General features: G+C 36.9%; 1 protein-coding gene across 2 annotated transcripts in view; it reads right to left on the bottom strand.

Moving 5' to 3' along the window:
• IPO11 (importin 11) overlaps window positions 1–22,141 on the bottom strand; it is a 200,996-nt gene that overhangs the window by 4,732 nt on the left and 174,123 nt on the right. The gene's annotated exons all lie outside the window — the stretch shown is intronic.

Raw genomic sequence — 22,141 nt, 5'->3', positions numbered from 1 at the left:
AAACTGTTTATTCTTCTTTTCCACACATTTCTAATAAGTGTGATTATCTTTGCTCAGGTGCAGGTTTGCTCAGATGCACAAATGAGAAGAGTTAAAAAAAAAAAAAAAAAAAAAAAAACCTTGGACAGAAAAAACAAAGCCAGTAGTATTGAGACTCCATTAACAACAAGAAATATTAGGAATAATGGGAAGGGACAGAAAACTATTGAAAATGGACCCAGACTAGATGCTAAGTGTGCTACTCTGGATTGCATCCTACAACTAAGGGCATTAGTGAAAAAGTGGTGATAGCTGAAGAAAGCCTGCAGCTTAGTTAACAGTAATACACCAGTGCTGGTTTCTGAATTTTGACAAATGTGCCCTGGTGACATAAGATGCTGACATGAGGGAAAACTGGCACATGAGGAGAGCTGTGTACTGTCTCTGCTACTTTCCTGTAAACCCAAAACCATTCCAAAATAGAAAGGGTGTCCATCTTTATGCCAGTACCATACTGTTTTAATTACTATGGCTTTGGGATAGATTTTGAAATCAGAAAGTGTGATGCATCCCAAGCTCTGTTCTTTTTCAAGATTGTTTTGGCGAATCAAAATCTTTCACGGTTCCTATGAATTTTAGCATTGTGTTTATCTATTTTTCTAAGAAACACCACTGGAATTTCGAGAAGGATTGCACTGAATCTGAAGACTGCCTTGGGTAGTATGGACATCTTAATATTAAGTCTTCCAACCCATAAATACAAACATCTATTTGCTTGTGTTCTCTTTAATTTCTTTCATCAATGCTTTATAGTTTTCAGTGTGCAAGTCTTTCACTTCCTTAAATTTATGCTGAAGTCTTTTATTCTTCTTGATGTTATCGTAAGTGGAATTTGTTTTCTTAATTTTTTTTTTAGATTGTTCATTTAGTACATAAAATACAACTGATTTTTGTATATTGACTTTGTATCCTGAAACTTTACTGAATTTATTAGCTCCAGGAGTTTTAAAAAATAGGTGTTTAGTGTTTTCTATATATGAGATCATGTCATCTGCAAAAAGGGACAATTTTACTTCTACCTTTGCAATTTGCACACTTTTCATTTCTTTTTCTCACCTAATTGCTCTAAGATTTCAGGTACTATGGAGGATATACAGAGTAACTGATAGGAAAGAAAGTCCACAATACTACGTAGTCAAGTGAACTTCACAAGGGTACCAAAAGTAAACAATGACCAAAGGATTGAGAAAATTGGATATCCAAATGAAAAATAAGGAAATCCCTATCTTCACCACATACAAAAACCAATTCAAAATGAGTGAGACTTAAACATAAGGTTCCTAAGAAGAAAAAAGGGGAAAAGCTTCGTGCCATTGGCCTTAGCAAAGGTTTCACAGATATGGCAACAAAAGGAAAATTGGCAGGGGAGACAATAAATCAAATTTGTAAGTTATTTAAAGAAGCTAAATAAGTGCATCCCTCTGAGGTCATTTGGTGTGGTGACAACCAGCACTAGACACTTCATTCAACTTATGCAAGTGTTCAGTTTCAGAACACTAAGCAGCAAGCCTGGTAAGTTCATTTTTGAAATGAGAAAAAAAAAATGAGGTTCCTAGGCTTTGAGTGACATTCAAGGTAGATTTTTTTTCTCAAGTTAATGACGTCAGTACAACCAGAACATAGACTTCAAATTCCTGGTTTTGTTCTCTTTCCATTACTTCCATATGCCTAACCCCTACTCTCATCCTCCAAGGAAGTAGATGATCATTTAAGAAATACTTTCACTAAAATGGTTAAGACAAAATTAGAAACCTTATAATAGGTTTCTGTTATTAGAAGATAATTACCCAGAAATCCTGACTCCAGGGCAATGCCAAATAAATTAAGAGCTAATAACCCAACTCACTTCAAAAGTCCATACACTGGATTTTAATAAGTAGTGTGGTAACCCTTGACTTTGAAATTATTACTTGAAGAAAGAATGGTTCTAGTTAAACTGTTGACCAGGTTCCTCTGTTGGTAATTATAGTCTTCTGACATTTGCTTCGACCCACAAGGTGGTTAGTCTTTAAAGTTGGTATAAGATTTTAGCTCCTATGGTGCCACTTACCAGGATGTACATTTCTTGTTTTTTGAGATTTTGAGTCCTTAAAACTAAAAAATATTTCACTGCATCATTCAGCAATTCCACCCAGCAGGAATTCATAAAGCTGAATCCTTTATTTTTCTTAGGTTACATATCGTATCACTGTCCACTTTATAAGCCTCCATATACCCACGATAATTTTTCAGGAATTAATTTCTGTAAAGTCATTTTTGTTGGAATTTTGCCAAAGAGGAAAGGTTTCCTTAGAAAAACATAGAATATTTTTTTTTAAGAATAGTGACACACGTTCCACGAGGCCTGGTAGATTATGTATAACACACTAGGCAACAAACCAAAACCTTAAAAGACAATTTGCCTACAACAATGTATTTAACCATGTGGTCTTCAAAACTTCCTTAGCTTGATCTTTGGTTTAAAATGCCCTTTTCTGGGATGCCTGGGTGGCTCAGTGGTTGAGCGTCTGCCTTTGGCTCCAGGCGTGATCCCAGAGTCCAGGGATCAAGTCCCACATTGGGCTCCCCGCAGGGAGCCTGCTTCTCCCTCTGCCTGTGTCTCTGCCTCTCTCTCTGTGTCTCTCATGAATAAACAAAACATTAAGAAATAAAATTAAATATGTATGGGTAGTAGATTCAATAAAACACATGATAATTCAAAATAAAAACTCTTAAACTAGTAATTCTAAGCCCTATAAACTTAATTCCTATATACAACCACCTATTTCTACAAACTCTTCAGGGCTTCCTTTCTCCTTTGGTTTCAATGAGACATTTTTGAGGCCTTTTTGCTTCACTGTATGCAAATCAGGCAGTATAAGTGTCTTTTGTTTGTTTGACCGCCTTCACCAATCAAAAGTTTGATGCCTTTTTGATTCTAGTTTTGACTATAATTCCAAAGGATTCCCCACATTGCAAGGTAAATAAAATACAAATCTGTAAGGAACCTTTATTTTTGCATGCTTTTTCTAACTGGTGATCGCTAGTAAGTATCAGCAACACACACGTTTATCATTTAACTGGTTACCTTGTTAAACCCTCCTCATTTGATTTGATTTTCCTGAACTTTTCTGACTTAAACATTCATTTAAATGACTAATGACTTATCTCTTCTTTGCCAATTCTTATACGCATGCTCACTCAAATGCACTCTTGCTCTCTTTTCTTATCACGTTGGCTAGAAATTCTGACAGACTATCACCAAAATTTCTTACTCTTCTTCCTGGATATACAGATAGACCACATCTCCCAGTCAATGGAATGTGAGCAAAAAAGGTGTCATAACCCAGCCTAACTCTTAAACTACTCCTATTCATTCTTTTTTTTCTGAATTTTCCAACTAGACAGAAGCCAAGATGGCAGCAGCATCCTCAATACTTTCTAGATCATCCCTAAATGATTCTGGATTACACATCCACTTATAATCCTCTCCTTTTTTGTTTTTCCTGAGTGAAAAAAAAAAAAAAAAAGAAAACATTTAGGTTGAGATTCCAAGGGTCTTTTCTAGAAGATGCATTCTCTTGCATTTAGGTCATTCTCAACAGAGGTATGTTTGTGTTTAGATTCAAACAGCTATTTACAAAATCATGTTAAAGTCTTATTATTCTATTCCTATCTCATTAACAAATTTTACCAGGAATAGTGAATTTAATGTTGGATTAAATTTGCTAATAATCACTTACTGTTTTTCACCTATTTTCATAAATTAAAAAACTTATTACTAGCTGTTTTCTGTTTTACTCTCTTCCTTTTTTTAATTTTTAAAAATTTTTTTTATTTATTTATGACAGTCACACACAGAAAGAGAGAGTGGGAAGGCAGAGACACAGGCAGAGGGAGAAGCAGGCTCCATGCACTGGGAGCCCAACGTGGGACTCGATCCTGGGTCTCCAGGATCGTGCCCTGGGCCAAAGGCAGGCGCCAAACCGCTGCACCACCCAGGGATCCCTCTCTTCCTGAAAGTTGTCATAGTTTTCTGGGTTCAATCTTTTCTTAAAACTTGATAGTACAAAAAGAAGAAAAAAGGAATGAAGGAAAAATGGGGAGAAAAGGGAAAAAAGGGAGAGGAAAGAAGGAAGACAAGTTGCTGTTAGAAGGATATCATTATAAAATTAAACGCATTAAATTGTTTTTTTTTTTCCCATTGATAGTACTTGCCAATAAAAATCACTTACAAAATGACCAAATAAGAAACCTCACTAAGGCAGGGAGCCTGATGCAGAACTTGATCCCAGGACCCTGGGATCATGACCTGAGCCAAAGGCAGACATTTAACCAACTGAGCCACCCCGCTGTCCCTGAAATGAGCTCTGAGTTAATTAATTTTCATTTTTTCTTGTTTGATAATAAAATTACTTAAGGCTATGAATAATTTAGTTGTATCCAGATGTTTTTAAGTGTAATAATCTTACTGTGCTATGTTACCTGTTCAAAATTGCAGGCTTCCTCTTTAAGATACTGTTTTAAAAACTTTTTGTGACCTGCAATTTTTCTCAACTTTTGTTTAATTTCTGGTTTTACGTCACTGTAGTCAGAAAATATGATCTGGAGCAGCCCAGGTGGCTCAGCAGTTTAGCGCCGCCTTCAGCCCAGGGCCTTATCCTGGAGACCCAGGATCGAGTCCCATGTCAGGCCCCCTGCATGGAGCCTGCCTCTTCCTCTGCCTTTGTCTCTGCCTCTCTCTCTCTCTCTCTCTTTCTGTGTCTCTCATGAATAAATAAAATCTTTAAAAAAAACAAAACAAAAAAAAAAAAGAAAATATGATCTGTACTATTTCTACTCTGAGAAATTTGGTTTCCTTTGAGAGCCTAGAATATGCTCAGTTTTTACACACATTTCATGAACATTTAAAAAATGTATGTTCTATTTATAGGATAGAATTTTTATTTACAGGCACTAAATTAAATTTACTGATATACTGGTTCAGTTCTGTCACCACATACCCTGTAGGAGACCATCTCAGGTTCAACTAAACATGTAAGATCCCAAGATCACCATAAGCTTTCTTAGTATCAGTTTACTTAAAAGGCCATAGGGATGATAAGAGATCACAAAATGGTAATGTCAAAGGGGAATATGATAAATTTTGCAGCAATAACAACGTTGTGATCATAGTTGCATTTTTAGAATCCTATAAATTACAGTAGTAAATTAAGGATGATCAAATACAGAGTTATCTCTGATACTAAAAAAATCAATTCTAATACATCACTAAATTAACAATTGAAAGATGTTCCCCTTTCATTCATGTTGTTATCAAAGCCAAATGACTACATAACATACATAATAAAGTATAACAAAATATTCAGGGGTATGCAACCAGTGTTCCTAAATTAGGAAGCAACAGCCTACTAGAAAGATCTAAACATGTTACTGCTCAATAGTGCCTTTGATTCTACTACTTCCTTTCCAGAAATATCAATTCTCATGTTTTGTCCATTCTGTGAGAGAATATACTATAAAACCAAACATGTGCTATAATACATTGATCCAATTATATGTAGTTTCCAAGTGATACAGAAAATGGAAAAAGGATAAAGACAAACAGGAAAAATGAGATGAGATTTTTTTTTAAGGTTTTATTTATTTATTCATGAGAGACATAGAGAGAGGCAGAGACATAGGCAGAGGGAGAAGCAGGCTTGCTTCAGGGAGCCCGATGCAGGACTCAATCACAGAACTCCGGGATCATGCCCTGAGCTGAAGGCAGACATGCGCTGTGAGATGAAATTTCTATTCACAATTTAAATGTCATCTTTGGATTAAGTTTTCTGAGTATCACTTATTTCTGGGATAGAGAAATGAATATCACAAGTGTAAGCTGCCCTATTATAGGAAACACCTGCTCCGTTACATCTTCCTACTGCTTCTTACTGCTCCAACTGCCTCTATAGTTCCAAGAAGATCACCAAGCACATTTTATGAGAATCTCAAGGTTTTTGATAAAAAGCTTTATAAGGTTAAGCTATCAGATGAAAGGTTAAAAAGTGCTATAAATAGGAAATGCTGAAGGGAACTTACAAAAGCAAGAAAATTTAGTGAGTCAGTGCTCTCAATCTATTTCAAAAGCTGGGATTATCATTTCATCAAACTGTAAATTATCAATAATTTATTAAAATGACAATATGATGAGGATGAATAGGGGAACAAAAACTTTCTATTGTGACCATCTGCTGATACAGCAAAATCATTGAAGAAACTGCAGTTATTTTAAGACCTGCATTAACTTACTATTTCTGGGAAGGGAAATACTGTTCTATGGCTCCTTAACCTAAATTTGCTGAAGTACTTGACATGATCTCATGCATGATTTAAACTAGATAATGTAGGGGCACCTGGGTGACTCGGTTGAGCGAGCAACTCTTGATTTTGGTTCAGGTCATGATCTCAGGGTCATGAGACTGAGCCCTGCCTCAGAGCTCACATGGGCATGGAGCCTCCTTGGGATTCTCTCTCTCCTTTCCCTCTGTACCTGTTCTCACTCCCAGTCTCTGATCCTGTGTGCATGCAATCTCTCTCAAAACGAAACAAAAATAAAACAAAAACTCCCCAACAACCATTTATAACATGCATCTATAGCTGTTCAATTAAAAAAAAAAATTATGGGACTGCATCAAGATAAAACACTTCTGCATGGGGAAGGAAACAATCAACAAAACTAAAACGCTACTTGTAGAATGGGAGAAGATATTTGCAAATGACGTATCTGATAAAGGGTTAGTACCTAAAAAGTATAAAGAGCTTATCAAACTCAACACCCAAAAAGCGGGATCCCTGGGTGGCGCAGCGGTTTGGCGCCTGCCTTTGGCCCAGGGCGCGATCCTGGAGACCCGGGATCGAATCCCACATCAGGCTCCTGGTGCATGGAGCCTGCTTCTCCCTCTGCCTGTGTCTCTGCCTCTCTCTCTCTCTGTGACTATCATTTAAAAAAAATAATAAATAAATAAATAAATAAATAAATAAATAAATAAATAAATAAAACACCCAAAAAGCAAATAATCCAGTTAAGAAATGGGCAGAAGACACGAAGAGACGTTTTTCCAAAGAAGACATAGATGGCTAACAGAAACATGAAAAGATGCTCACAATCACTCATCATCAGGGAACTACAAATCAAAACCACGATGATACAACCTCACATGGGTCAGAATGGCTATAATTAACAACCCAGGAAACAACAGATGTTGGCAAGGATGTGGAGAAAAGGGAACCCTCTTACACTGTTGGTGAGAATGCAAGCTGGTACCACTGCTCTGGAAAACAGTATGGAGATTTCTCTTTCTCTTTTTGTTTTTTTAGTATGGAGATTTCTCAAAAAGTTAAAAATAGAACTATCCTATGACCTAGTAATTGCACTACTAGGTATTTGTATTTACCTAAAGGATACAAAAACACTGATTCAAAGGGACATGTGCACTCTGATATTTATAGCAGGATTATCAACAACAGATAAATTATGGAAAAATCCCAAATGTCCATCAACTGATGAATGGATAAAGAAGATGTAATATATATACACACACACACACACACACACACACACACACACAATGGGCTATCACTCAGCCACTAAAATGAATGAAATCTTGCCACTTGCAACAATGTGAATAGAGCTAGAGTATATTATGCTTAGGAAGTAAGTCAGGGAAAGACAAACACTATGATTTCACTCATATGTGGAATTTAAGAAGGAAAACAGATGAATACAGGGGAAGGGAAGGAAAAATAAAGTAAGATGAACATTGAGAGGGAGGCAAACCACAAGAGATGCTAAACTCTAGGATACTAACTGAGGGTTGCTGGAGGGGAGGTAGGTGGAGATGGGCTAGATGGGTGGCTATTAAGTAGGGCACTTGTGTTGACCACTGGTGTTATATTTGAGTCACTAAATTCTACTCCTGAAACAAGTATTACACTATATGTTAACTAACTAGAATTTAAATAAAAATTTGAAAAAAAAAAAAAAAGTTTTGCGGAATTGGACCACACAGATGACAGCCTCTCAGGGATGATGAAAGGTAAAGACCAACAGAGAAGCTTCATGGTTAACAATTCTAAAGTTTGCAGAAGTGTACAAGGAAACAAAGGAGAAAGCCTATAGTAAAATAATGAATCCTATTATAAAACTGCCATTTTCCTAAGAGAATATTACATAATTTATCCATAAAGTATGCTAAGGAATTATGATTCAATCATCTACACAGGTAACTTTAGTTTGAAGGAAAGAGAAGTAACAGCTGTTGGCAAACAGCATCTCTTCTACCCATGAAATGTTGATGTGACTATGAAAATGTGAACATAATATTTCTGGAATTGGGGATTTATACAAAATTCATATTCAAATGGTATCTGGAGATTTAAGGTCCATTGTCATGTATGCGGTCATAGCAGAAGAAAAGGTTAGCAGAAGAATAGCAGAAGATGAGACCATACAGTCATTTTTCCTAGAGCACAAATCTGACCAGGTCACCCCTGTGGTGACAATATATTGAAGTATCACTGACACATGTTACATTAGTTTCAAGTGTACAACAAAGTGATTTGCCAACTCTCTATGTTATGCTATGCTCATGAGTATAGCTGCGGTCTGCCACCATATAATACTACTTCAGTATCCCTGAATATTTTCCCCATGCTTACCTTTCATCCCCATGACTTTCATTCCATACCAGGCAGCCTGTATATCCCCTTCCCCTTCACCTAATTTTCCCATTCCCCCAACCTCTTCCGTGTAGCAACCATCAGTTTGTCCTGTTTATGGGTCTGTTTCTGCTTTTGGTTTATCATCTATTTAGTTTTTTAGAATCCACAGATGAGTAAAATCATATGGTTACTTTACTTAACATTATACCCCAAGGTCCATCCATGCTGTTGCAAATGGAAAGATCTCATTCTTTTTTGTAGCTGAGTTAATATTCCATTGCACATTCAACGTGGATGGAACTGGAGGGTATTATGCTGAGTGAAGTAAGTCAATTGGAGAAGGACAAACATTATATGTTCTCATTCATTTGGGGAATATAAATAATAGTGAAAGGGAATATAAGGGAAGGGAGAAGAAATGTGTGGGAAATATCAGAAAGGGAGACAGAACATAAAGACTCCTAACCTGGGAAACGAACTAGGGGTGGTGGAAGGGGAGGAGGGCGGGGGGTGGGGGTGAATGGGTGATGGGCATTGAGGGGGGCACTTGACAGGATGAGCACTGGGTGTTATTCTGTATGTTGGTAAATTGAACACCAATAAAAAATAAATTTATTAAAAAAATTCCATTGTACATACATACACATCTTTATCAATTCATCTATTGATGGACATTTGGGTTGTTTCCATATCGTGTCTATTGTACATAATGCTGCAGTAAAAGGAGAGGTGCACATATCTTTCTGATTTAAAATTAATGTTTTCATTATGGAACTAATGGATCACATGCTATTTCTAGTTTAATTTTTTGAGGAACCTCCATACTGTTTTTCCACAGTGACTGCGCCAATTTACATTCTCACCAACAGTGTGGAAAGTTTTCTTTTTCTATACCATGTTCACCAACATTTGTTATCTCTTTTCATTCTAGTCATTCTGATAGCTGTGAGTGACTTCTCATTGTGGTTTTGCTTTGATGACAACTTTCTGATGGCTCCTTATTCCTACCAAACAAAATCCAAATTTCTAGCTTTCTACAGCTGCCATAACTACCACAAATTTATTACCACAGTTCTATAGATTAGTAGGAGTCCAGAACAGTCTCACTGGACTAAAGTCAAGGTGTGTCAGCAGGGCTGCATTCCCTGCCAAAGGCTCTAGGGGAGAACCTGTTTTTTGCCATTTCCAATAAATAGAGGCTATCTTCCTCTGTCTTCAAAGCAACAGCACATTGAGTCTTTCTGACATTGCATCACTTTGACCCTCTCTTCCACCTTTTTTTTTTTTTTTAAGATTCTATTTATTTATTCATGAGAGAGAGAGAGAGACTGGGGCAGAGACACAGGCAGAAGGAGAAGCAGGCTCCATACAGGGAGCCTAACATGGGACTCCATCCCGGGTCTCCAGGATCACGCCCTGGGCTGAAGGCGGTGCTAAACCATTGAGCCCCCCGGGCTGCCCTCTCTTCCACTTTTAAACACTCTCACGATTACCTGGATCATCCCCCTTACACTCAATCATTGGATGAGCAACCTTAATTCCACTTTGCAATGTAACTAAACTTATCTGTAGGGGACACAGCATATTCATAGGACCCAGGGATTAGGACATGGACTTCTTTGGGAGATGAAAGGGATTATTTTTCCTACCACATTTATCATATGGCATACCACCAGGTCCTATACAACCCAACTGTTATTTGGCACACAGTAGGCAACGAAATAAATGTTTCTGAAGTAATGTTCCTCTCACTACCCAATATTCATTGAAATAAAATAAATTATTTGTTCTGAGTACCGGAGGTTGTTTAGCAGCACCCTTGGCTCCTACCCATTGAATCAGAGTAGTACTTCTCAGCCATGTGACAATAAAAAGTGTCTTTAGACAAGGCTGTAAGTGCCCTTGGGGGTGGAGGAACAACACTCAGTTGAGAACCCCTATTAAACATGGACCTATTGTTTGCATCAGAAGGAAATGTAGCTCCACTTAACTCACACAAGGACATAAAAGTCATTTTTATTATAATGGGTTAAGAAACTCATTAGTTTCTTCAATGCATTTTCTTGCAGCTCAGAAAAAAAGTGGAGGGGAAGAAATTAAGTTTAAGAGTTTAAGTTGAAACAAAGTCACAACACCTGGACAGTTTCTGTAACAAAATCTCTCCCTTTTTACATCAATTTTATTTTAAAGTGCTTTATTTCAAGGGCACAGCTCCCAAAAAATCATATGACTCATTAATATGATATTCACATACATTATCACACATGAGATATAAATATAAAATTGTGCGGAGCACTATTAAAGTCTGTCACAGATCATTTCACCTTGCTCTTCAGGTTCATATAAAAATGAATTAAAATGGCTAGGATATAATGACAGCCAAACCATTTAATAAGTAAATTCCTTAGTTTAATAAATTCCCTTTCAGCAGAAGTAATTTTTATTTTTTAACATATCACTAGATACAGGAGAATTAAACTATTTTTAGGTGGTTTTAAATTAATGTAAAGGGACATGTTCTTTCCTCTGTTTGCTTCATATGACCCTGAATCGTGGTTTTGCACCTTAGCTTTTGATATAAGCCGTCTTTATCTCAGTTAGGCTGAGACCATAAAATTGAAACAATTGCTTTCAATACGCTGTTTGAAAGAACAAGCTGGAGTGTTATTAGATTGATCTACAAAATACCCTTTTGAAAGGAAAATAAACCTGGAATTCTTAGCATTAAAATAGCCAAAATCTTATGCCTCTGATTTTCAAACAATACTATCTTTGGTGTTTTTCAATTAGCATTTCTCTCTCTCTCTTTTTAAGATTTTACTTAATAGAGAGAGAGAGAGAACATGCAGTGGGGAGGACGAGAAGGAAAAAGAGAAGCCGACTCCTCACTGAGCAGGGAGCCTGATGCAGGACTTGATCCCAGGACCTAGGGATCTTGACCTGACCCAAAGCCAGACACTTAACTGAGTCACCCAGGTGCCCAGCATTATTCTCACTTTCAAATGAGATTTTTAAACAATTCTCTAGTTAAGTGTTCAGTTTATCTTAAAAATTACACAATGACAAATCTGCAAGTAAAATAACCTCAGAAATATCATTAATGAGTATTAAAATACACTTTAGGCTACAGTAATTAAAATAGGCTGGTCAATGTACTATAATGTGGAGTTCTGAAATAAATCCGGGCAAACCTGGCAGTGCGGTATCGGATAAAGGCAGCACTTCAAAACAACAGAAAAAGACAGGCTTCTGATTAGTTCTGTGAAAGAGGCTAGCCATATCTAAAACAAGCTGACACTCTACTTCACTCCTGTAGCAAAAAACAAATTCCATTTGGATTAAAACATTTAAATGAAACAAAAAGACCTGTAAAAACAAAAGAAATTGGGATCTTGAGTGTGGGGCAGCCATTCCCTGCACACCATAAAGCACCAGCTCGGAAAACTCACTGACCTAACAGAGACCTCTCCAAGAGCAGTGCAGGTCTGGACTGATCACACCCCAGAAGCTAACTGTTCATCTTTCAAAAGAGGAGTCTGACGAATGGGGGTGCAGGTGAGGAAACCCCCTGAGAGCAATAAGAGCACATCTGTGAAAGGAAGCAGAAACCACAATCTGCAAGGCTGTACTAGGACTCAGAAAACAAACTACCCTCAATTGTGATACACAAGACAAGCGATCTAAACCCATACTCTTTAAACAGCTCATTTAGATCCATGTGTTCCAAGAGAGGACAACTGAGGAGCTGATCCAGTGGTACTGCAAGGTCTTGTGTGTTAAAATTAAGACCAGTTACTGTCTTTTTACAAATTCTGATGGTTTACAAATTCTGATCAACCCCTGACAAGATCATTCTGTGACTAACTCTAGCACTCTAAATCTGATAAAACCTCTCCATGATTTACCCACTGGGACATGACCCACAGTTCCACAAAGTGTGCACTTTCCTTTGCAATGAAAAGCTCATCAATTTAATTTTGTCTTGGTTTAAAAAACAAAAAGCAAAAAACAAACTGAATGAAACACGGATGAAGAATTAAGAGCTCATTTCTGGATCTATGAAGAGCATGTTCAGGTTTTTTATTACTAAGGAACTACTCTGAACTAGGTGGCAGAGAATAATAACTATTTTTTAATATTAATGAATTCTGTGGAGTCAAGTAAGGAAGGATGGTCTCTGCTCCATGATCTATGGAGGAGAGTGACACTATCTTGGGGAATTATCTGCAGGGTCACTCATGTTATCTAGGGTGAATGGTGGCTGTTGTTTGGGACCTCAGCTGGGGAATAAGACCTACATTCTCCTCATGGACACATGGTACCCAGGTTCCAAGAACAAGTCTCCATAGGGAACAAGGTGGAAGCTCCATCTTATGATCTGACTCAGCAGTCATAAAGCATCATCAAGACTGACCAATTTCAAGGGCAAGAAATACAGGCCTAACTTCTGAATGAAAAAGAGTGTCAAAGTCACATTGTAAGAACAGGATGTGGAATGGAAGGTGTTGTTATGGCCATTCTTGGAAAATACAATGTATCAGAGAACTCTTATTTTAGAGCAAAAGCAGGGGCACCTGGGTGGCTCAGTGGTTGAGTGTCTGCCTTTGGTTCAAGGCGTGATCCCGGGGTCCTGGGATCGAGTCCCACATCAGGCTCCCCGCAGGAAGTCTGCTTCTCTCTCTGTCTCTCTCATGAATAAATAAATAAATAAAATCTTAAAAAAATAATAAAGCAAAAGCAAACAACCAAATAAAATTTCTAGTAGAAAAATGAGAGGGAAAAGGTAAGAACAAGTCATTCATCAAACAAAGGAATATAAAGGAACGACAAACATCTGGAAAATGCTCAGCCTTGCTCATAATTAGCGAAGGTACATAAACAATAAGCTACTGCTTTGTAACTAGCATACTGTGCAGGGTATGGAATGACTCACACACCACCCACGTGCACATTAGACTTCAACTGTTAGCTGTTTTCCTTGAAGGAAGAGGCTTGCCTTTGAGAAAATGTCTGTCAAATAATCTGTCAGCCATCCTTCCACGTTCAAACGGTGTTGCAGGAAAAAGACAGTTAATTCAGCTCACGACTCTATCGCAAAGTACTTTTCCCCAAGACAACCACTGTCACAAAGAACATGCCCATTGTGACATAGAGAATATTTAAGAGAGGCATACTCAAGAGTGGCAACTGAGTAAAACTGGTAATCCGTACTACTTCATCAAAGACGTGCCTAAATGAAACCGGCTTTAAAAAACAAAACCTGTTGAGTACATGGTAGTAAGAAACATGACGGCTACTAGCAGAGTTTGCTGCCATTGCCTTTATTGAGGCTCAAGAGCCAGCAGTTATACCTGCCTCCGCTGTTGCACCACCAGTGCAGAAGTCCACATGATGAAAAGAAAAGTAACAGCTTAGTACAGTAAACAGTATCATCATTCATAAGACTGATTCATAGTATCAGTTATGGAACAGTAATAATACTCTTAAAAGGGTTTCAGGAACCCCTAGTTGTTTGTGAACTGTACTTTAAGAAGTGCTGCCCAACACATGCAGGCAATGGAGATCCATCCAATGGAATGTCATCAAATGCAGCTATTAAAGGAAATGATGCAAATGTAAAGGCACGCACAGGGAAGTATGCCCAGGTATCTACTATATTTAAATATGACCAAGGAGCATAATAGAATGGAGAGCATTTCTTACTTAGCAACTACATACAAATGTTTATATGATGTAAATAAAATCTTTGGAAAGAAACATCACGTTACAAAAGGCTGCCTTTGGGAAAGGGTATTTCCTATCATGTAATTAATTCTGTGGGTTTTAAAACAATATGTTACTTTTATAATTTAACAAAAAAGATCTTCAAAATAGGAACTTGCTACAAAGAATAATCCTTTGAAAAGGCTTCTTAATTTTGCCTCCCTCAAGATAGGCCCCTTAAAAAAAGCAGAAGGGAAAAAGGAATAAAAGAAAGTCTAATGTTCACTTAAGTTACTTAAGTAATATTACTTACTTAAGTTACTTAAGTAATGTTACTTAAGTTACTGAAAATATATTCTCCCAAATGAGGCCATATTCTTCACATATAAAGATGAAGACTTTCTTTAACGTGGAGTCAGTACCACCATGCCCAAGTTTCCAAATGAACAGAGGCAAAGTTCCTTAATTCTTCCTGATTAAGGTTCTAAGTAACAAGTCAGATAAATAAATTCAATTCAAGAAGTAATGAGGTTGCCTGCTTTCTAAAACTCAACAACAATATTGAGGTCAGCAAGCAATCAATCTGAGGTCTTAATCAAAAACAGAAACTCAGGAATCATCACTTTATTTAGTTTCAAGGGCATTTTCAAAGGAATTTTCTTTTCCAGTATCTTTTGATTACGATTATGTAGCCTACTGTGAAAGACCTTAACCTCGGGATCTCAAACTATTTTTTGATTAACATTTTAGCTTGATCACAGGAAGAACTGCTTTCTCAGGAGGATGCTTGGTTATCAATTTGTATCTTTATTACATCTCAGTTGGATTATTTCAATTCACTGTTTCCCATCCTCTTAGACTGTTTTAATGTCACTTGCAAAGTCTGCAGTTTTTAAGAGCTGAATTACCCATTAAAACAGTGTATTTCTAAGATTTGGTAAGTTTAACATCGATTTTGAGAGTCTCATTTATAAGAAAAGCTATGTTCAATCTACAACTTTAAAATATTCACTTTATACACACACACACAGTCAGCCTTAAGTTATGTGTCTTATGACAACCGTTTTTACATTTCAGTATCATCTGGAAATGAAGATAAGGATGCATTAACAACAGTATTAAAAGGTAGTTGAACTTAGGGAACATAGACTCAGGGCAAAGCATACATAAAAACAAGTAAATACTCTCAGGAAACTGACTTTGTAATAAGCTAATGGTATTAAAATATATTAAAGAATATGTATACATTACTGATGGACACACATCCGAAGACAGGTCCTGTAGGTACACATAATCACTAGTGGAGGAAATATTAATTATAACGATCTATGTTTTGCACATGATGAGCATACAAAAATGTTGAATAAATACAAAAGACAAATATATTTTGAAGATGCTATTCTTGCTACTGTGTTAAGACATTCTCTTCAACACTGGATTTAACTGGCAAGTTGATTATGATATTGGTTGGTATAGTCTCGATTCTTGTGCTTAGTGTTCTCTGAGCTTCTTAGACCTGTGAGCTCAGAGTTGTCATTAAATTTGGAAGAAATGTGGCCATTATATCTTCAAATATTTCTTTTGTTCTCCCTTTTCTCATTTGGGGACTTGAACTACGAGTACCTTAGGCTGCTTGAAGATGTCCTACATAGTTTACACCTCCATCTGTCTTTTTTTCTGTTTCATTTTGGAGAGTTTCTAACTTCTGTGTCTTCAAAATTCACTAATCTTTTGTCCCACAATACTTATCTACATTAACCCCACCAGACATTATAGATTTTAATTCTTACAGGTTCATTTCAGTCTTTTTAAAGTATCCTCAACATCTCTATTTAACATACTCCATCTCTCTTCTAACTTCTTAACACAGAGAACAGTTACAAAAACAGTTTTAATCATCTTTTCCCCAACATTTCTACCATATGATCTATTCTTGAGTAGTTACAATTGATTGATTTCCCCCTCTCAGTATGGATATCTTCTAGTTTCCCTGCTTGCCTTTAGGTCTTTATTGAATGCCAGGCATTATACATTTTGCCCTGTTACTGGAAATTTTTCTAAGACTATAGTCTTGAGTTTTGATCTAGGACATGGTTACACTGGTTGGAAACAGTTTGATCTTTTTAGATTTTTGCTTTAACCTTTCTTTGGTAGAATCAGAGCAATAGCTCATCTGGGGATAATTTTGTACCAGCACTGACATACACTTCTGAATCCTCTACCTAACACCCTATCATTTTTGAGGTTTCCATTCTGACAATAGGATCTATTCCTGTGTCTGTAAGTTCCCCCAACAGTCCTTCCTGGAGGTTCTTCCCCGGGCCGGGGGTAACTTCTACACTTGTGTGTGCTGATCAGTACTAAAGACTAAAAACTAAAGACTCACAAGGGACCCTCTAAAGATCTGGCAAGTTCTAAAGGGGCTGCTCCCTCTTCTCTGATAACTTGAGCCTCTTTGGTATCCTCAGACTGCCAGTTCCATCTCCTCAAATCAAAGAGACTACTTGGACTCCCTGTGTTACTCCCTGGAACTCTCTCCAGGAAAATAAACTGTGACAGTCAGATGGCTCATGAGGTTTGTTTTCTGTTTCTCATAAATCATTATTCTTCTAATTCTGGTTTCTCATATCTTTAAAATATTTTGCTTCATGTGTTTATTTTGTCTTTTCTTTTTACTTATTATCTCATATGGAAGAACAATTTCAATGTCTATTATTTCCATCTTTGTAAGAAACAACTCCAATTTAACAAATTTAGAGTCTCAGGACGCCTGGGTGGCTCAGCAGTTGAGCATCTGCCTTCAGCTCAGGGTGTGATCCCGGGGTCCAGGGATCAAGTCTCACATTGGACTCCCTGCAGGGAGTCTGTTTCTTCCTCTGCCTCTCATGAATAAATAAATAAAATCTTAAAAAAAAAAAAAATTTAGAGTCTCCAAAACAAAGGAAATTACATCTGTCTAAAGCATTCATGATACAGGGAAAGGCTTCTCTCTTTAATCTCCCCTCACACCTCATCTTCAAATGTCATCTCCCTACACATTCAGTTCACACCAGCATCCTACCTGACACATAGCTCAATGACTGCATGCTGAATGGATACTTTCATTTAATGGTTCAAGAAACTAGAAAAATGTGAATTAACCTGAGAGTCATCCTTTTACTTTTTAGGCCCCTGAGAAGCAAACTGGAAAGGAATCTTTGGAAACACTAGCATGCTAAAAACACACACTCTTGCTATGGAAGCCACAAAAGATAGATAATAATAATTCTCAGGTGAATTGGGGGGAGGGGGGTGAAGGCAACAAGTACAACCTCAAGGTTCTCTAACCTTTGGGCACTAGCCCATTGTCTCCCTGAGCCCGCAGGTGCAATTTTACTATTTCTCTCAGCCAGTCTACGTGTCATTTGGCTGGCGGCAAGGGAAACACTTAAGTAACTGGCTATACTTAAAAACAGTTTGGTTCTAAGTGCTTTAAGGTTTGCTCACTACTCGAGACACATAAAGCCTATAGGCCAAGTAAAGCCAAGTGAAGAAAAATTAGTCAGGATGGGGAGAGAGCACATACCTATGTGTGTGAAAAAAATCAAAAGATCTACATCTAAATCCTACAGGAGAAAGTACTATAAAAGTCAAGAGATTACTTTCAATTACTCTTTAATTAGCCTCTCTAAAGAAATCTTATAAAAGGTATATATAACCTCTTCCATAAAATGTATATTCTCACCCAAACCTGCATACAATCTCATTGGTGTTTTTCAAACTCCTCCAGAAGTCAATTCACAGGCAGAATGTCAGGCTAAGAATTTCTGCCTAAATAAATGGAATATTGGTCCTAAAATTTACTTTCTCCTCCAGCTCCTGAATTAACAGTTCTGAAATGAGGGTCCATGGATGCTCCCAAACCCAAATGCGCACTTGACATTTTCTCAAGTCTTTATTTATACATGGTTATTAGAAGAACCTTATTTTTAGGCATTGATACATACACTGAAACATTTTTTTCTGAGAATAGGTATGATATAAACACAGAAAACGTCTTAAAAATCTCTAGTTTCCTTTTTAATTTTTATTTATTTATGATAGTCACACAGAGAGAGAGAGAGAGGCAGAGACACAGGCAGAGGGAGAAGCAGGCTCCATGCACCGGGAGCCCGACGTGGGATTCGATCCCGGGTCTCCAGGATCGCACCCTGGGCCAAAGGCAGGCGCCAAACCGCTGCGCCACCCAGGGATCCCAAAAATCTCTAGTTTCAAAAAAAAAATCTCTAGTTTCTATGTGTCATATAATTTGTGGTAGACTTATGCTAAGTACTTATGCCAAATATACTAAATGATTGCTATTCACTCAAAACATTGATTACAAGTTACAAAATAAATTTTTACAAGAAAGGTGTCCTTTGGTGTATTGTCAAAGCAATAAAAATCTTGAAGACTAAAATCCACATGAACAACTTCACTGAATAATCAGGTTAATAGTTTAGAGTGTTTTCTTGATTTTATATATAGACCACCAATATGATGGACCACAAGACACAGAATACACAGTTCCTGCTAAGACTAATTAGCTACAAAGTCAATTAGGAAAACTGTGTCTGTGTAGCACTACAGCTATTTTCCCACTGGTACTAATAAGCTGCAAGATGAGAAAAGAGGTAGTAGGTTATAGATCTAGATTTGTTTCAAGAATGAAAAGAGGAGAGGACTCTGTGATCTTAAGGCAGAGGGAAACAGATCCAATGACACAACACTCACCAAGGTGAATATAGCCGTCCAAGGACCCAAATAAAACAGGGGTATATTTTGAGAGTGAATCTTTTCAAATGAAAGGTAAAACAGAAAAAAATTTCAGTTATTTGCTTTTATATACTATTGGCTAACCGATTTTCTTAAGGTGTTTTAAATATGACAAATGAAAGAGAATGCCATAGCTAAAGAAACATTAATATGAAAAAAATAAAAATAATAATTAAAAAAAGAAACATTAATATGTAATACAAGAAATGTTTACTCAACAAAGCTTTACTGAAATATACAAAAATGTACATACATACATATCCAAAGATAAGTGACACATGGTGCCCAATTTCAGGGAGATCACAGATTTGAGTTACAAGGTTATATAAGGTGGTATGGGCAGTTGAGACATAGAGAAAAGATGCTACATAAGTCCAGGAGAGACAACGATTATTTCTGTAACTAGGCATGGGTGGGAAGGGTGATCAGTGAGTGGTCATGAGGAAAATAGTAAATAAGTAAGCTGAGCAAAGGGAAAGAAGGTGAAGGGGCTACTCTATATGTAAGGACTCATCTGAGTGCTCTACCAGAGGCAAGAAACGTGTAACATGTACAGAGACAAGTCAACTGGTTTAGGAGACAGAGTGGAGAAAAGGAAGACAGGGTTCAAAAGGATGGATGGAATGACAGTGCAGAAATCTATACAATACTGTCAGGGAGTTTAATTCCTATTATAGTGGTTCACAACCCTGACTGGACACCAAAATAACATGTGAAGCTTTTTTTTTTTTTTAACATATGTAAGCCTGATTTCCAGGTCCACAAATTTAGTAGGTCTAACATAGGGAGGCAAAGGCTATGTTTTGCTCAAAGATAATAGCACCAGAAAAACAAGAAAATCTAAGTTAAAAGATGGGAAAGTTTGTGAAAGTAAGTTTGTACAAAGACCATAAAAATAAGAATAATTATGGGGCTCCAAATAAAGGTACAAAACACAATTTCCAGGAGACACGGGATGGTTAGTAAGGAAGAAGAAGAGGCTGTGATGACAGAGAAATGTCAGAGTTCAGGATTTTGGGTGAGGATCAGTTCTAAATAAGGATGAGGCCAAGATGTAGCAAGAAAGTAGAGGTGAAAAATATAATGGAACTGGGCACAGCAAGAAAAAGCAACAAAGTTCTCTAAAGTCATAACCAGCATGACAATGCACACAAGCTGAATAAGAAAGAATAGTTTCAACAATTCCGTATCTACCCTGACTACTGAATGTAATAGGGCAAGGATTCTCAAAAGGCAGTTCAGAAACTACCAATGGACTAATCTCATAATATTATCTGAAGAATAAAAATGTCTTTTGTAGGTGAATTTCAAGATTGTTGTTAATTAACTAAGAAAAACACAAAACCTTATTAGTGATGGCCAAATAGAATTCTTAATACTAGCTCTGATGAGTCTTTCTAGAGGCAAATAAGAACAGGTAAAACAATCATCCACTGGTTCTCAGTGATCAAAATCATGCTGGGAAAGTTTATAACTTCCTAATTCAACCACCAATACAGGGTGCCCTGCTAACATTACATTCTGATTGAACATTTTTAGAGCAATATTACAGAACATTTTCAAATGATAACAAGGTAACTTTCCCTCTGACAATGTATTCTCAAGTCTACTAAGTAAAAGCCTAAGGAAAGTTGATTTTAATAGGCAAGTAAAATTTCTCACGAGTTGATAACAGGAGCAACTAGGGGAGGAGGAAACGGGAGGTAAGAGGAGGTGAAGGCTAAGGCAGTCTATCTCCTCTCAACAAGAGGGAAAAGCGGTTAGCTACCTATAGGCTCTGATTTTCAGACAATTCCATTCCCACACTGCCGTACTCCTGTCGCTCTCTGATCCAGTGCTGTATCTGGCATTAGTAGCACAAGGGACAACACTCACTCAAAGGCAATAAACAAGACATGCTCAGAATTTATTACACTTGACCATGAGACTTAGGATCTGGTTATGAATTTATCATATTAAATGTAACTCAACCTAAAATGCAATTAATCTGTTTAGATGTGCTACAGCCAAAGCAGAAGACTGTGATGTTAGGTTTGCTATGTCCTGTGACCTACAGATAGTTGGTTCCATCCAAAATATAGCTTAGATAGGCTGTAGATTCTGTTTGACCTATATAAGGGACAAGTTAAAATTTAAAACCCTTGCTAGCTAGTCACATAAATACTTGAGTCTATTGAAAGCTAAAGACTAGATTATAAATCAGTAAATATTCACCTGCAGATCTCACTCAGCGAACACAACTTAAAGTACATGTTAAAATGATATTTTCATTGGTTTGTAATATGGCATAAATGTTCTCAATTCTAATCTACCTCTTGAGAGAGATAATGGGAAGTTGAAAAATGAAAAATAATAGCTCATATTGTTGGACTAGACATAAGATAGCTCTCAATTTTTCTTTTAAAATACATTAAGATAAATATAAGGGGAGAAGAAATGTGTGGGAAATATCAGAAAGGGAGACAGAACGTAAAGACTGCTAACTCTGGGAAATGAACTAGGGGTGATAGAAGGGGAGGAGGGCGGGGGGTGGGAGTGAATAGGTGACGGGCACTGGGGGTTATTCTGTATGTTGGTAAATTGAACACCAATAAAAAATAAATTTAAAAAAATAAAATAAAATAAAATAAAATACAATAAAATAAAATAAAATAATAAAATAAAATACATTAAGATATATTCCCATATGTGTACATAAAAGATGAAAAATAAATTCACTTCAAGTACAAATCATCTTGAAAACTGTTAACAGTTCCCAAAATGATTTTTCTCTTGAAAAAACTAAGCAAACAGAAGGCTTGCAAAGGTCTATAACACGAAGGAAAAAAAGAGAGAAAAAAGTTATTGTCAATGAAGCAAGGGCTATATTCATAAACTGAATTATTAAAACAGTAAAAATATATTTCTAGGAACACTGTATATA

This window comes from Canis lupus, chromosome 2 (assembly GCF_011100685.1).
Source record: "Canis lupus familiaris isolate Mischka breed German Shepherd chromosome 2, alternate assembly UU_Cfam_GSD_1.0, whole genome shotgun sequence".
NCBI classification, from domain to species: Eukaryota; Metazoa; Chordata; class Mammalia; order Carnivora; family Canidae; genus Canis; species Canis lupus.
This window is presented reverse-complemented; position numbering and strand designations above follow the sequence as displayed.